This window comes from Vidua macroura, chromosome 2 (genome assembly GCF_024509145.1).
Source record: "Vidua macroura isolate BioBank_ID:100142 chromosome 2, ASM2450914v1, whole genome shotgun sequence".
In the NCBI taxonomy this organism is placed as follows: Eukaryota; Metazoa; Chordata; class Aves; order Passeriformes; family Viduidae; genus Vidua; species Vidua macroura.
Window position 1 is genome coordinate 68361406 of NC_071572.1, and position 18405 is coordinate 68379810.

The window sequence follows — 18405 nt, forward strand, 5'->3', positions numbered from 1 at the left end:
CCAAGCAGAACGTGCGCTGCTCTCTTGGCTGCTCCTTGCAGGGGGTGGAGCAGGATAAAACCATGCTTGGCAATGTTAAGCAACTGTTTGGACTTTGCACACCTGATTTGAAATGAAGATAACTTCTACTTAGAAGAGGAAACTAAATGTAAGTAGTTGGTAGGCCTAATCAGAGCAGGAGCAGGTCACCAAAAGCCCTAAGGTAACATTCAGCTAATGGTTTAAATGAATACAAAAATCTGTGATGCCAGACTGAACCATAGCAGTATGTCAGACCACTTTTCACATGTGGTAACATGAAGAAACAGTACTGTACACATACATAGATATATACATATAAGTAAGCATATATTTATGTATGCACGTAGAGTTATATCCAGATCATTATTCTAAAATTTATCTTATTCTGGCAAAACATTGCTGGGTATAAAACAGGGAATTCTATGTATTCCTACTATGGAATCTTCACCGTTGTATCTGAATGCTGAGTGAAACCACGTAATTTTCAAAGCAGTTCATTAAAGTGAGGTGTGATTGAGGCAAACAGATAAGGTCCTAATTTTGTGGATGTTGGTGTGGAATATGGAGTAAATCATCTATGCTCAGTAGAACTGCACCTACATAACCTTTCCTGGGAACAGACTGATTTGTGGGTAGTGCTTGTATACTGCGAGTTGTTGAATCTTGAGTGCTACTTTTCTACAGATACTTAGTATTAATAGAAGCAGCTTGAGGGTATAAACAGCCTTAGGCATTTATGTGCTGATGCTGTAGGTTACAAGGCACCAGCATTATGGCATGAAACTCAAAAGGTTCATGGGAGGGGAACAAGTAAGAGGTTCAGGTTTCAAAGCCACGAACACTCAGGATGGCCAGTGCAATCAGAATATTGTCTTGTTAACAAGAAGGTGGCCCTTGGACAACGTAACACTGCCTTGCCGCCTTAAACAAGATTCTCACAAAACTAAATGTATAGTTGTGCTGCAATTAATACCAATGTTCCTGAAACTGAAATATGAATTGCCATCACTGCAATCACCAGAGACGAAGAAAATGTGTAGAAATTAAATTGTTTCAGTAATATATCTGCCGAAGCTACTGCTTTGGCTAGATGAGCCAGATTAGCTCATGACAGATGAGCTTCATGAACATTTCATTGCCAAGGAACCCTGTCAAAATATTGGTGATTTCTCCGAATCTGTTCAACATCATGGAGATGTCAAACGAAATCTGAAAGGACATTATTTTTCAGGAAGAACAAAAACAATGAAAGCATGTGAAGAAAATGAGCTGAGTTTCTTCCTCCTCCTCTACACTTCGCTTTGGTTTCATTAAATGCTGTCCTTGCAAATACTTTGGCATAAACCCTGAAACCCTTTAGTCCCATGGATGCTGGTGAATTGTAGAAAGTACTGAATGTCCTCAAAGAATAGATCTCCCTGTTTCAGTAACCAGATTTTCAAACAGACAATGTATTTTCACCGAGGTGCAGGGACTGTGTAATCTCAGCACATAACAATTTAATCAAGATTTACACCATTGGCACTGGTTCTGCCATACTCTTGTCCCTCCTGGTCACAGTGCTACAGCACTTGATGCATCAGTGTTTGGCCACCAAGCTTGTAGTTCTTATGCTGAAAGATTATCTCAATCACAAGTCAGAAGTACCCTTTCATGAAAATGAAACATGATACAAATGGTAAGTGATAAAAATAATTAAATACTGTTTTTTCTTGGCATGTTGCTTGTGGGAACTATGAGATACTGTTTACATTAATTAAAGGTAGAATTCCATGTAGGACAGGGGAAATTTCAGCTATAAATTTCAATAGATTTGACCCATTTGTCACAGGACTATCCCCTTCAAGGCAAACTAAGAAATAAAAGTTTCTCTGACACATCTGGTTTTCTCAAGCACCAAGAGCGTGATTATCAAAAACATAAACAGAAAACCTGAGCACACTTCTTCCTCCCAAAAAAACCTTAGCATCTTCTTGATAGAATTCCTTCCTCTCCCTGAGCTTTCATTATGCGACTTGTTTTATAAGGAGATGAAAATGTTTGCATGATTTTTATCTGCCTTTACTAGAGGAAAATTTATATTAAAAATCACATTTGCATGGATTCTGAGTGGTGAAGTCTGAGACAAGGAATCTTTTCCTGAAGTTTTAACATTTTTACCACCACTGCCCAAATGCTGAACTAAACAACTGTGTTACTGTCAGTTATGAAAAAATTAAAATGATTTTTAATTTTTTTCTTGTTTTGGATGACTGTCTCTGTCTCTGAAGATATCCCTTGCCAGTCATTCATTAAAGAGTCAGTAACCAACACAGTGAAAGTACTAGGTAAAAAGCACCAGGAACGTGTTTTCCCATACCATTCTTCCTGTGTGTTTGCTGCCTCTGGCCTCAAACTATACAAACGAAAGCTTGTTTGATTTATGTCAAAAACTATATATAAAATATCACACGGGATCCACAAAGAAACTGAGTCACTCTGGGCTTTAGTTTCATTATCCATTGAGGAATAACTGACTACAGCCTTGGAGTACATAGAACTGATCAAAGCGCTTGCTTCCTCACAAGCAAAGAGAAAACCACTGTAGATTTCCTGTTTCATGCTTCAGTGCCAAAACACAATGAAAAAAGTTCTAGATGAGCATGTGAATTATTCTAAAACATTGCTCAATCAAATCTGATGGTTATGCACATTTGTGAAAGTCATCATTTGAAATGTCAAGTCACTGACAGTGGTGTGTCCTGAGGTGTGATGTATATTTGTGATAATTATTTGCTTTTTAAAGTTATGTATCATCTGCATCAAATCAGGATTTTTCTTAAGTGTGCCTGAAATGTAGAGATGTCAGTGCCAGCTGTGTTATTCAGATCTGGGTTTTAAACACCCTGTGCCAGGAAAACACAGAGTCAGGATATGACTACAACACCATTTTTAAGGCACTCTGAGTTATTTTTCACTATTCTCTTAAAACTGTATGTGGTGTGGCTGATGGAGAACGATTACTAACATTAATAGTAGCTGAAGTGACTTCTGTGCAGTATATGCAGCATGATGCTTTAAGGAAAATAACATAGCAATAATTGTTATTCTTACTTCAGTATTAGCAAATGATACTCGAGATTTATTGTAATTCAGTATTCAGCTCTCTTCTGTGGATCTTAGAGGCCTCTTCTCTGGTCATTTCAAAACTTTTTTGAATGAAACTGAAGGAAGTTGGCTCTGTTGTTGGATAAGTTCTGCTAACGTAGGAGGACTGTCTCCTGAGTGCTAAAAAGACCATTTGCAAATCTTCAGCATCTTCTTCCTTGACAGCAGAATTACTTATGGTAATGGTTTAGATGATGCTAAAATGAAATTTTATAGGAGATCCACAATCTTCCAAGAGGAGGCATGGTAGGGAATGGCAGTGACTTGAGGGCACCTGATAGCAACTTCCCCATCTTTTATTTCTGGAAAGTGACACTGTAAATAAGCACCTCACCAGTGTTTTTTCTTATCAGGAAAGAAATTCTGTGAGGAGGTGATTTGAGTTTTTGACTGTAGACAATCTGGCAGCTACCTTACTCCTGCTATTTTGTGACAGAACATCTTATAAGAAAACGGCCCAAATTATCAGGGTGCTTGCAGATACTCTGATTTCTGCCATGATCGGCAAGAAGTACCATAGGAGATGGATCAGGAATCTTATCTGTAGGGGAGCTTAGAGCTATTCTAGTTCAGTCAGATTTCACAATTTGCTCTAATGAAGAGTGCTGGCAGAAGTTCAAAGCTACTCCAGGTCTCGACTCTCCCTCCACATTACTATAAAAATGTAGAAGTGTTAACTGCAGAGAAGCCAAAAGTTGTTTTGGTTCCAGTCTCTCCCAGCAGGAGTAACTGAGAAAATAGAGTAGGAGTGCTAGTTCTGCTCACAGCTCCCTCAGCCTCCTGCAGAACACCAGAAACGTTGTGGGGAACATGGCAAACTGTGCCTAATACTGTCACCCCTCACAGCCCCTGCAGCCGCAACCAGGCCCTGCAAACACCATCAATACAGATGTACCAGCTCAGTAAGTCCAGAACTCTTTGGAATTAGCATCAACCTCCACAGCTGATAACCTGAAGTCTGTTTGCAAGCAGAAGGTATCAGGAGGATGGCTGTGCTCAGCCAGCATTGATTTCTTCAACCTTTTGTCTGTGTCTGCTTTCTGTCTCCTTTGGAGGTGGCTACTGTTACTACAAGTAGCATGAATCATGTCTCTGTTAAAAAACAGAGCTCCAATTGTCTTACATAACCCCTGGTAACTGCATGTCTAAAAATAGCAAGCCATTCCCAGGTAGGGATTCTGTGTCCCAGACCCAGACACGTCCACACGCACACACACACATATTGCTATTTCTTTCTGCACCTCGCTTCTGGTAAGGAGTGAGCTTTTCACATGCAGTATGACAGCTCTGAGCTGCAGGACATGGCAACTATTATTTTAAAATGCCTTTTTCACTTATTGCCTTGAGAAGCCAGTCTGGTATGTGCAATTTGCTTCTCAGGCCAAGCAGCAAGAAGGAGTGAAAAAAAACCCCAACAGCTCTGTTTGGTTTTGAGAGAACATTGAATGGCGAAGGCTATGATTGGATCCTGTCCTGAAAGCTTGAGCCTTTCTAGGTGTTAACTCTCCTTCTGTCTCTTAGGGAAGGCCCAAATTTTAATGAAGTGCTTCCACTAGTTCGAAGAAACCCTTGTTTTTAAGAAACCCTAGTTTCTAAGAAACCCTCTCAGTTTCCCCCTGGAAAAGTACATCACAATATGCAACTCCCTCATTACTGCAAGGCTAATAGATAATGCTGCAAATCAATAATGAGGTCTTCAGATGAACCTTCTCTATAAATTGAAAATATTAGTATTTTCATAATCCATGAGTGGTCTAGAGAAAGAAGGAGTTTCTGAAGATTACTCTGGTGTCACAAAGTTCTGAACTTTGATTCAGTAGGAAGTCATCCTTGCATGACTACCTACAACTAAATCATATAACTAAGCACTGTCCAGACACTTCCTGAATTCTGATGGGATTGGTGTCGGACCACTTCCCTCGGGAGCCTGTTTGCAAATGGAGTGGTTCTAGACTATTTCACAAGGTTTGCCAAAGAAACCACTTCCTTCTGACCTCTCTTACCATCAATCACCATTTCTGGGCATCTAAACTTGAATTATATGCTATTACCAATGTAAGAGCCAGGTTTCATTCATCTCAAAACCCTGTTTTCTCTCATTTTAAGAGATGTCTTGGAGCCAGGGATTTGGAAAGTCAGGTCACTTCTGAATTTGTTCAGCTTTGAGAGTTCAGTTTAGGTTCATTTTTTCACACTGTGTGAATAGAGCACATGTGGGAAGAAACAGCTAAAAACTTAGGTGGTGACATAATAAAAAATGTTCTCCTTCAGCTTCTATTTCTAAATCTATTATCTTTCTTAGCTCAGATAATCTTTCTTGAAAGTTTGTTGAGAGAACTTGAAAACATCAAAACTTAGTGGATCAGATGTTCAGACTCTGGTTCTATGCCTACCACTGACCAAGGCATGCCATACTGCATGCCTGGCAGTATCTTTGGAGAAATCCTACTTTCTGTTTTCGCGGGATCTATGGGCAACAACTGACAATTTGGTATTGTTATTATGGGATCAAGTGTCTTACTTCTTATGAATCCCTGGATCTACAAATCACCTTATAGTAAAGTCAGACCTAAACTAAACCTAGACTGTGTTTGAACTCACAAAGTGATTGGTCTGGCCAACAACCGCAGATCGACTTTCATGGATGCCCTCCCACTAAGTTAGTCTACAATACTCATCTGATCTCCCACAGATTTCTGTGGGTGCAATGGGGAAAAAAATTGGACTGATACTTTTATTTGTTATCAAATAAAAGCCTACAGTTCAGCAGCAATAAGACTGTAGTGAAAAGTCCAAAGACCCAAGCAAGTGAAAAAACCTAAATCAAACAAGAAACCTACTGATTTGTAAACTGTAGTTTATCAGTATCATGCAGTCATGAGCTGACTGCGTTACTGCCCTAGGGTAAGAATTCTTACCTTCTCTGTAGGAAGTCAAATTAATTTGCCTTCACTATCTAGTAATCCCTTTGTCAAGCAGTAAGAAATTCAGATATTGGACCCTCTGTGTAACAGTGTATTCTTTGGAAAGTTGAAAGAGAGAAATGAATGGAAACCATAGAATATGTATCAGTTGCTGAACTTGCAGCATTCTTGCTAGAAGAGCAGTATTAATATTTTAATTGCTGATTATAACACCATGTCCCAGATTCCAGCTAAGCATCTGAGAACACAATGGATCTTGTGCAGTGTCGTGGTTTGACATGGAAGTGAATTTTTTCCAGGAAGTTGGGTCAAACCAATCAGTGGTCAGGTTTGGATATTGGCACCTGGAGTGACCACTGAAAGTATGGACACGCCTCTGAGAACACAGGGGGTTAAAAGCAAGAACTCCCAAGGGAACTGTCTCTTTTGGTTCCGGTCGTCAGAGAGTGCAGACTTTCCCCTGCCCAGCCTCAGGCTGGGTGGGGGAGGGGAAGCCACACGGCCTTGTCCAGGTAGGCCGAGGGGGTGGAAGGTCTGGAACCGAGCCAGCTCCTGGACGGAAGGGTGGAGAGAAGCAGAGATGTCTTTGTTTCCCCCCCCCCCCCCCCCCCCCCCACAGAGGGAAAGAGACAGAGAGCCTGGCGGCACCTGGAAATTTGATGGCAGAGGAGAAGGAGAAGGGGGGGGGGGGGGTGATGCCCAGCGTGGGAGACGGAACGCTGGACTGAGATATCAGCCGTCCAGGGAGTCTGAACTTTTGACCCTTTCCAGGAAATGAGGGCTTTGTAAAATATTACTCCTCCTTGATTTGTAGTGGAAGAGAGATAGTCCGGGACCTGAGATGTTAGAAGAAGAAATATTTAGGTGGGAGGAGATGATGAAGTAGCTTTTGGCTGGACTTTTCTTGTTAGCCATGGACTGAACCAAAATCTCCTGCAATAGAGACTGCATTTTAGGGGGATGTAGTGCTGACCCAAGGAGACCTGCTTCAGCTTCTAAAAGCACTGGAATGGCAAGAACAGAAGAAAGTTGAGGAGGGAATGGTGATGCCCTCTGTCTTCGGGAAAGAAGATGATTTTCTGTTCTTGGACCCTCGGCCCCAGGGGAAAATGGGGGGGATGGTAGTCCCAAGATGAGGAGCTGAACTGTTGTATCTTTGGGTCCGTGGCAAAGCATCCTTAAAGGAGCCCTATGAGCAGTCTGTCCATGCACAGTGGTGAGAGCACTGTGACATGGAATGGAGAGTGTCACACTGGCAGATTTTCTCCGGGCGGTTGCCATGTGTGACAGGGAAACACAGGAGGTGGCAACTGTGTTTCCTGGGGGGTCTGTGGTGCAAGAGAGACTTCTCTCTCCCTTGATAGTTTGAGTATTGATTATCTGAAGGGTGGTAATTTGATCAGGAATCCCAGGTGATGTTTCATGGTGGGTGTTTTTGGAAATTGGGAGGAGGAGGGGTGTTTTAAAAGGTCTTCATCCTGGATTTAGTTTATGTGTTTTCTGTATTAGTAGTAGTTTAATAAAGTTTTTTTCCCTTTGTTATTAAGCTTGGGCCTGCTCTGCTCTGTTCCTGATAACATCTTACAGCATTTATTTGGGGAAGGTGTATTTTCATGGGGGCGCTGGCATTGCGCCAGTGTCAAACCATGACATGCAGTCAGGCTATTTTTATTAGGACTGAAACTCCAGTAGGAAACAATTTAACTGGTTACCCAGTAAAGGTTAAACAAAAGTTAGACTCAAGTTTCCAAAGCCATCTGAACTGGCTTCAAGAAGACATGAAACATCTATGCATCTGGAAAATGGAACTTGCAGTTGACTTTTCTGTACCATCTGCTGTCAAGAACATTTTCTGCTTGGGAGTTGCATAAGAAATGCAAAAAAAGCACACAAACAACTTCCTGTACCATGTTTTCGGTCACTTGTAATGACACATTACAAAGCAAACCAGCTAAATATGAACAACTGTGCCTCACTCCAGATGACAACATGTATTATATAAGAGCAAGGCCTGATAGAAAGACACTTATTTCAAGCTATCACAACACAAAGAGCACTCAAGGGGAAATATGCACTATGTGTGAGAGTTGGGGGCAAGAGCCAGGGAGAGTTTTGCCTCCATCTCAAAAGGCCAAGAGTAGATCAGAAAAATCAAAAAGCAGACATTTTTCAGTTTACAAAGTAAAATGACGGAACTTGTTGCACCTCCTTCTGTAAAGGGGAGTTTAACTTGTCATGAATGTAAGCTTTTTGTTGTTATTTAATGTCACTTGAATGCATTTTAGATTCAAAATTATTCTTATCCAAAAGCTCTCAAAAATATAACTTGTTTAGACTCGCTTTGTTTGTCTGTTGGGAAGCCATGGCCTGATTTAATCTTGTATTGTGGCATAAATAAAACAATATCCCCAGGAATGAAGAGCAGTTTAATCAGAATAAAAATATCTACCTCTCCAAATGAGTCTCAAGCTTTAAAAACTGTGCATGTATGTATGTGTTGGCCTTTCTCTTTCCAGTGACTGCACGAATGGAAGTCGATGGAGACATATGGGGAAATCCTGGTACCTGTGCAAATGTAGGGAACTGCTGAAGAGGGGCTGTAGCCTTGACTGAAGCAGGATGTGCAGCTAAAGGAGGCAGTTTGCCTCCACTTGGGGGTGTTTCTGAAACTGAAGTCGAGATGAGTTTCCTCACTAATGAACAGACTCAGCTCAGTCATCAGTATAGATCTGACCTGGTTCGGGCACAGGCACACAATCACGTTACTGTTAAATTAGCAGGAGTTTGTGTTGCTGCAAGAGAGCAGACGATACCTAATCTAGCCTGAAGTCACAGCGGTGCAGACAGGTGACACCTGATCTGACATCCAGCCTGCCACATAAAGATAATCCATTTGTTCTGAAAACATTCAAATCAGTGTATGAATTTAGCCTAGATCTACTCTTTCTGTTATACAGCTACAGTGGTTTTCATATGGCTTTATGACCAAAATCCACTATGCAGTCCACCTACAGCTTCAGAAACTGATTTTGCATGGAAGCAACCAATTCTATCAATCTACAGTGTAAATCTGGGGATGCAAACAGCTCCAGGGGAGACAAAATCCCCCACCTGGGAAGCACATTGTCTTTGTAAAGACTAGCCATAGAAGAATAAAGGGGCTCACTTCCAAATCAGTATCTATTGCTTTTCATGGGCCAAAAGGACTTGGACCTCCAAATTTTCTTCCTGCCTTCAAAATACAGTGGTTTTATTGTTAATACACGGTTTTCCTAGATAATGAACCCTGTAGTCTAGAATCTGCAAGATTAGATAATTCTCAGGAGACAAGTCTGTCTCCAATAAAATATCTCAGCCTGTGGCAACAAATTCTCAGGTTAATGAAAAATTTCAAGATTTCAGCTGAATTAAGGAGGTGCCCAGTTCATACCGGTCACTTCTGCATGGGAGGGAACATCAATATGTTTTCTGTATCTACAGTTCATTAAGAGCAAAACCTGGTTCATATCCTCTTTACTACAGCATTCTTCCCTTCCTGCCTAGCCCCCTTCCTGACTCTAATGCCTTACACCTCCATCCATCAGAAGGACAGCATATAAAATTTTGTTCATAATTACACTGGCAAGTCTCCTCTGGTTTTCATGAAAGTTACATCCTCATAAATGAGAGCAGAATTTGGCCCTCTGTCTTTTCAAAAGGAAGACTAACGATCAAATAATTTTCTCACATCTCTGTTTGCACTTTCACAGTCTGGTCACATTGATTTGTGTCCTATAAGTAGACATTTCCTTTGTTGGTTACAAATCAATGTTATAGACCTAGCCTGCCTGCACATTTTTCTCTTCCCTCTTACAGTGTGAAAAACAAAGTGCAGCTTCAATTCCAGTTGCTTTATAAATGTGAACTTCCTTGATGAACCATGAGAGAAAAGCAGATAAAATTCCAGCTCTCCCTCAAAAAACAGGAAACGTCTGTGCTTAAATTTCTAATTACCAAGGTGCTTTATGGTATGATAAACACCTTTATCATTTCAGTCTTGCCACTGCTTTGTTAACCTAGCTACAATCCTCTCCTTCAGATATCACAAGACTTCCCAGGGCAGCCCACTGTGATACCGCAGACAGCTATGACTTCATGGCATGAGTAAGGAAAAAAGAGGCAAAGGTTTTAGTCTGCAGCAGGACTGAGCTGTCACACAAATCTCCAGGAAAGGATGGAAAAGAAAAGGGTTTGCAATTGGTGCCTGAGAGGCAATGAGGTTTTTGACTGCAGTGTGAAAATACAACAGTGAAGATAGATGGGTATTTCACTGCAAATGGATACACGTGATAATAGAAAAGGAGTAGTAAGGAACAGAGCCATCAATCATACCAAGTAAAAGAAGGTATAGGTGTAAATGTGGAGCATATATAGTTTGATTTTCCTTTATTAAAAGAGAAAAAATAAAGTTAAAAAAAGAAGAGTCAAAGCAGCCCCAACACAATTTCATCAATTTTAATGCCATGAAGAAGTTTAGCAAGTGGCGGTTTCACCAATTTGATGGAAAACTCATGACTGCCAAAATGAGAATAGAAATTGTTTAGAGCTAGCAACAACAACAACAACCACCAACACCAATAATAATAATAATAATAATAATAATAATAATAGGATGTAAGATCAAAAAGTAAAAAGAAAAATTTTATAAATATGAACTCAGCTGCCACCATCAAAGAACATCTGCACAATTCAAAAGGGAATTCTATTTATTTTAAAGGACAGCATTAGGAATCAGGAAATCAGGGTCCTACTTACACCTCTTCTGGGGAATCTATGCTTGGCCTTGAGAAAGATATTTCTGTGCTCTGTGCTTCAGCTTCTGTGTAAGATCAATCAAGATAATAATAGATCAACTTCCCATGCATCTTAATTTATGGGTGTTGAGCAAACACCTTAAGTTTTTTACGTAGAAACCATTAAATGTCAGGAAAGACAAAAATGAATGTGAAGATTTGGGGAGCATTTGAAAAAGAGATTCCACAACTCAACCACCTCCTCAAATCACAGGAAGAGAACAAATAAGGTCCTTTTTTGCATTTTATTTCCAAAGGAAGAGTAAAGATTCCCAGCCAAATGGGCACAGAAATTACCCCTGCAAACATAATCATCTAAATGGTGAGAGGGAGCCCTGGCTGGCTGGCACCTTGCAATGCTGTGTACATGTGCCCATTTCCTGCGGGATAACACCACACTGCTGGCCTGATGGGGAGATGAGGAGTTAGGACTACTTGGAGAGCTGTCTATTCACACAGACTGTTGACACAGTAGTTCAGGCAAGAAACCACATTGCTCTAAGACTTTGGGGACCAACCATTTGGTCTCTCTGTTCCACCAATCCACAACCTTAGGCACCGACCTGTTTTGCTTGTGTTTAAAATAGGCCTGGCTTTCTAAAAAATTTGAGTTTTGTAATAGTAGATATGGTGGAATAGGCCTTGATGAACTAGGCACTAGAAAGAAAGAAAGAGAGATACAAAATAAGAGCACTAAAATAAAGAGAATTATAAAAAAACCCCAATTATTCTGGTTTGATATAATTTTGATACAACTTTGATACAACTTTTCCAAACTCTTTTACTTAGACATAAATGACAAACAGAAAATACCAAGATGCCACAAGTCAGACGTGCAGAATCAAATATGTTCATCAATGTCTGTTGCAATTTCTGTCTCTAGTAAGAGTTAAGAAAGAGCTCAAGAAACAGAACTGCTCAAATCAATTCACTGATTAGAAATATATCTACCAAAACCCCTAAGCAGTGATGTGTTACCAGCCCAAAAAGACTAGCAGAACCATGTTCAGCTATAGGATGGAGAGAGCTCAATATGCATTTCAACACAAATATATTTATAGCAGCTTGTTCAGAGCTTATGGCATCTTCCACTGTATTCTGTGTATTTTTCTTATCTTGCACTATCAAAGTTAGCAGACAGTGGAGAGGTATGCATCTTTTTATTATCTTATCCTGAACAGGCTTCACTAGCAAGGACATAAATTCTGTCTTTTCAATACCAAGCCACAATTAGCACAGAGGTCAGGACACTGCAGTGAGCACAAAGGTCACAAGTAGTGCTGCTACCCAGAGCTAAACATGAACCCAAAGCACTCTGGGCATATGAAAATGCTAAAGTTTTTTTTTTATATCTGCATATATGCATGTCAAGAGTAAATATTTAAGGAATGAGCAACATGATAACAAAGAAGCACCCCCACATTTGTAAGCATAACAAGGATCAAAATATGCAATTGACAGGTGGACAAAGTAGGTTTACCTGGTGGAGAACACTGGAGAGAAATGAAGCCTTGCCTTTTAAGAAGCTGCTCGGATTATTTGTTTACTTTAACCTGATATCCGTTCTTTTAATAGGTAGTGCCAAAGCAAAATTTGTACTGGAATACAAACACGTTCAAAAATTCCAGAGTATCTCAACATGGCATTTCTCTTTGGTTCTTTCTATATAGCTGTATAGATAAACATCAAAAGTGAAATATTTAGGCTCAAGTCACCCAAAGACTGGGAAGTGCCCACACTGAGTGTGCATGTTACTTTAAAACCTAGTCTCATGAAGATTGGCATAAAAATTTTCAAAGAAGGCTTGGATAGACTTAGCTAGCTAAAGGTGAGTGGCAGTATTTCCTACACTTTGGAGTAAGCAGCCTCAGAAATCTTGGCCCCACAGGAATTGCTCCAAAAGCAGGTGGAGCTGAACTGTTAACTGAAGTATTTGAAACACATCAACCCTGAGAGGATTATACTGAGCTTTGTGACAGCTACACTTGAGGAAAAGAGGGAGGAAAGGGAGTGAAGGAACCTGAAAGGAAAATGAACAATTCAGATCAATGGAACAGGCCTGGAGGCTTCTAAAGAGAATCTTTTAAAGAACCACAGACAATGGCCACAGTCTAGACTGAGCACACAGAGAAAAGACAAATCATCACCATTAAAAGCTAAGTAATCACATCACATAACAGCAAGATACAGCAATAGTCTCTCTGTCTCTGCTCTGAGGTGAAAGCACCTGGAATGTGACATTTGTTTCTGGGCACCTCCTCATCAGTCTGATTGGAGACATTTCAGAGAAGAGCCTCATAAGCAACCGGTGTGGTGGAAAGTGAGCTATTAGGGAAGGAAATTAAAAGCTGCATCTCCAATAGCCTGGTTATATGCCAGTAACTATCAGAAGATGAGGGCAAAGGCATGAAAACAACCTGCATATAATTGAAAGGTGTGAATGACAGAAAAAAAAAAAAAAAAAAAAAAAAAAAAAAAAAAAAAAAAAAAAAGCAGACAGCTAATAATATGAAGGTATATGGATGGAAGAAATTAAGACCAGTAACATGAAATTCCTGAAAAGTAAATAAACTTGAAAACCTGAAAAGTGATCTCTTCAGGGAAGGAACTGAAGTTTGACTTTGTATTTAAAACTGATTTAGACAAAACACTAGACATGCAATCCACACATCCTTCATTGGCCCTAGGAAATGGGCTGAGAGGTCTTGGTTGTTTTTCCATTTTGATGACGATGACCCCAAGGTACACTGTGTTTTTCTGGTCTAAAAACCATCCATAAAAATATGGAAACCTATGAAACACACTTTGGTAGCAGATGATTAACCAGAAGGAGACTTAATTCATGTTCATTGGATAAGCCTGTGAATTAGGCAGAATTGTATATGAAGAAAGAAGTAAAACACCAAGGAGTAAAACTTACCAGGTTGAGGAAATGGCTTTTAGCATCAGGTTCCCAAAGAGGAATAGCCACATAGCGTGGATAATCCATTGCATAAGAAGAGAACATTATATATGGATCAGGCAACAAGATGTGAGAGTGGAGTTGGAGAAATTACTTTAAAGCATATGTGACCTCCTGAATCACAAGTTGGCTAGTCTATGGGAAGGTTAAATGCTTGTGTCACAAATCCAGAAACCTGAGTGTGCAAAAAGGGAGCCTGTCTCTCTCTAGAAAGTATCCTAAGGAAGTAAACAACAGAGAGATCACTGTTACACTTTATTGAACCTTGCACTCTTACATACTACTGAACCGTGGATATAAGCCTACAAAAGAAAAAAGTAACACTCCACTTACCTGAGTATTGAAACACTGCAAAAAGCTGCACACACAGACAAAAAGTATGACAGAGACATGCAGGGGGTGGCAGTGAAGGGAGTGCAAGTGTCTGGACACAATGAGATGAAACACTGCTGTCACTTCCTATCCATAACCTCCCCAGCAGCAAGGAGTGCAGACAGGAAAACCACCAGCTAAACCTGAGACATCGAAGTTACTACATCAAATAAATCAGATCGTGACTGATTTTTGCCTGCACTGGAAATAATCCTTAGTTTTTTTAACTGGAAAGTAAAGACCTTATGGGTGAGATGCAAGGGGAAAGTAGAGACAGAGAAATAAACTTTTTATTGACAGTTTTCAGCAAGAAGAAAAATGTCTGTCTTTGCAGCAGTCCTGTTATCAAAGAGAAAATTAGGTTAGTGGTATCTTCATTTGAGAGGCGTCTGGTTTTATATTTTCTGGAAGCAAGGGGAAAAAAGACAACCTCCTTTGAACCAGAGATACTAAGTGATTTAACTCCTCTGTGGTCTTACACAGCAGGGGCTACTTCAGATTTTATGCTGCCATGTAGTCCTGACAAGGCAGCACCTTTTTGACACTGCAGCATCTTCCTGACACTTCACTCAGCCTGAGGTCTCGTGAGTACAGCACTGCTGACTGTTGGTTCCTCCCACTGAGTGAAGGGAGAACATCTCACAAAGTTTCAGGTGACACTATACAAAGATCATATTGGCATCTGAGTTATAGTTCTGCTAACCTTCCTCACTGGTCAAGACATCCAGAAAACTTTCCCCTTGCTCTACCTTCAGGGGCCCAACTCCAAATTCAGCATTAAGATACGTTTGTGAAGAAGTTTAGCTGGTTGTACCAGCAATGGTGCTTCCTGCACAAAATGGTAAACATAAATGCAGTATTGATTGCATTGCAAATCATACCCCAAGGCTGGAGGTCCAATGAAATAGTGATTTCAGAAGCAATATCAGATAAGGTATTCTCATTACTACCCAGGCCATTGCCTGGGTAAAAAATGAGTAAAAAAATACTCTCTAATCTGTGCAAAAGCTCATGATTTAAAGAAAGACTGGTGGTCTCTGTTTTTAGCTTGACTACACAAACATCTGTGCTGAGTGGGAGAGTTTTACTGTATGTTGGCAAATCTGAGCAGCCAAAGATTGAAATTTATTCAACTGGTTTTGTCTCTGAAGCCCATGTATTGACCAACCACAGTCTGTGCTCTTATTAGCTTTCTGCAAGTCCCTGCTAACTAATGGTAACCTTTCCATCTGCAGAGCCAAATAGAGGTTTTTTAAAGAACAGAAGGAATTCCTGCTGAGCCTGACAGAAGACAAGCCCACCATGCGTCTGCCTAGTGCCAAGGAGTCTTGTGACAAAGGTGGCTGCGGGCTGGGTGTTTATTTTCCAGCTGATGTGCACAGATAACCTGACCTCTACACTTACAAGATTCATGTAGCAATTCACGGCTTAGCCCAGCTTCCACAGGGCTAAAGCCCCATGTACATCACAGAGGACCTTCCAAGCAGCTGACAGACACTTCTGACACCCATTCTGGCTAGGAAAACACTTAAGTATGAGGATGAAATACAATGTTGCTCACTCCCCCAAGTGCAAGCTAATTTTAGAGTTCATCCTGTGAGTCCTTATTGAGGGGATGTTTTAATTACCTTCAGCCTGTCCAAACCAGGACTCCTACCCCTGTGTGTACGGCTGATATGACTGACAGCTGAGAGCTTTTCTAAATACCAAGCATAACATTGCAGTCACTAGTGACTCAAACTGCCTAAAGTGGTGTGATTTTTATCACTTTGACAATACTTATAACAACTTTCTTTAAGTGTAAAGGGATTGTAAAATTTACTAAGATTTATAAAATAAGCCCAACTAGAAATTTCGTGTGTGTATGCAAACGTTGCCCACAATCATATACAAAGAACAGTCTGACTTTGCCTCATACCAACATTAAAAAAAGGCCTCTCAGCTCACAGAAACCATCCTGGCCTTCCACTCCTCAGTTTACACAGCCTTCGCCCAAGCCTGGGAAAATAGATAGGGCTCTTCCCTCCAGTAAAACAATTTTGGACTTTCCCCAAGGAAGGGTGCACCACTATAACCAGTGAGACATGGCATGGAAGAGAATCAATAGCAGGGCTAATCAAGCTAATTCAGCTGTTAAGAAAGCAACCAAACCCCATAAAGGCCCTCAAAGGTCAAAAAGTATCTCTGAGATTATGCCTGAGAATGACCTAGAAGTCAGTGTCATCCAAAGAGCACTAAAATATTAAATTCTATGCAAGCAAGCACTTGCTCTGTATATGAGCTGAAGTTTTCAAACCATCCCCCACAGATATAATCATACTAGGATCCACAATAAGAAATATCTCATTACGATACCTCCCAAATACTAATGCAAACAACACCATGCTTCTATATTCTGAAAGCATCTACATCTCTGACAAGTCTAAGATTCCTGAGACCAGAGCAATAAAAGACAGTCAAATGCAAGTAGATCCTAATTTCAAAATACAGATATATTGACATCCAAAAGGTGCAAAGAATTTTTTTTTTCTGGCTCAGAATGTAAGGTATTAGAAACCTAATACCTATTTTATGTCTGACTCAGCTCCTGATAAAATAAGAGATGCTGGTGGACCCAAATGGGAGTCTAGGACATTTCTGAAAAATGTTAGCCCTTACTGGGCTTGGCAGGGTATGATACATAAAGATGATTTTTCAGGCAGAAGTAATGAGCATGGCTCCACCTGACACACTGCTAGAAGTGGTTCTGCTAGAAGAGTCCCTTCAGCAGAGATCTGCAGACCCTCCCCTGGGTACCTGACTGTCTACACTGCCAGTGTAGGTGCACCTACTGCTGGCACAACAGATGTTAAAGCAGGCACACCTGACTCCCAGAGCCAAGGGATTAATGGGGCATTAACATCAAGACCCCAGCAAGTCGTGGCCATTTAAATGCTAGCAGCTTTAAGTAAGTTATCCAGAAATCTCGAGTTTACTGTGTGAGCCACTAGCACTTAATTATAGAACATTTGGGGCCAAAACTTGCTGCAGGGTATGTATGAAGTCATCTCAATGATACTAATGGAAATCCATGTGCTATATATTAGAAAAGCAACTGGTTCTAAATAAGGTTAACTCAAAGGTTGTCTTTTACTTAACATCCTTTTATTATTTACATTTACAAAAACTAATCATATGACAGTTACCAAGATTCATCAGCTGGGCTTCAGTTTACATTCCCACAAAATCAATTAAAGAAAAGCTTGGTTTTAAAGCCTAGCAGCTTGAATTAATGTTCTGTTAAATCTGACAGATTTTGTCCATGCTTCTTTATTGACCCTTGTACTTTTTTTGACACCTTTGTGACACACCTTTCCCCACCCAAAGTGTATTTCATGGTTTGGGGATGGTTTCTAACTGAGGGAAGAGTATTTTCACCTCCTCTTCACCTCCCAGAGCAGTATTTCAGGGCTCATTAAGAGGTGTGCCATTAAACCTAAAGCATGCTCATGGCTGGTCTTGCACAGATCTGTCACACCTCAAATCTACTGAGCAGCAGCAGGTAAACACAGCTTTTGTTTTACCAGCTCAGTTACAGCTAAGTGAGCATCTGCCCTGGCTGTACACAATAAACCTTCTATTTCAGAAGAGTGTAATTGTCATTGTATTCTCTTGTCCTTTGAAACTTTGAGCAGGAGGCTTCAGCCTGAGGGGCCACTGCAGTCTTTAGGACATTAAAACCCCCATATTCTTCACCACTTACCATAATGTGCAATTATAGATACCGGTGTAAATGAAAGGGAGATATCCTATTATGGAAAGCCTCAAATGCTCACTTGGCTTGGGATTCATCTACAAGAGGCAAAGCCATACAAGTTCAGTATTGTTACTTGGCTGTGGTACTTGCTATGTGCAAGTATACTCAGTAAAACTCTTTAGAGTCAATTTAAAGATTTTCCTATTTCTGTTAACAGGTTAGGGGGCTCTAGAGAAGTGTCTTATCAGATGCTACTTTTCAGCTCTAATGAAACTTTCTGCTAAGTGGGAGCTGAGCTGACTCAATTTGCCACTTCTCTGGTAAGAATTTCACTTGTGGAAATTATGGGCCTGTTTTCTTACATGCAGCCCTTCGCTTCCTCAAAAAAGACTCTTATATCACAATTTCTTT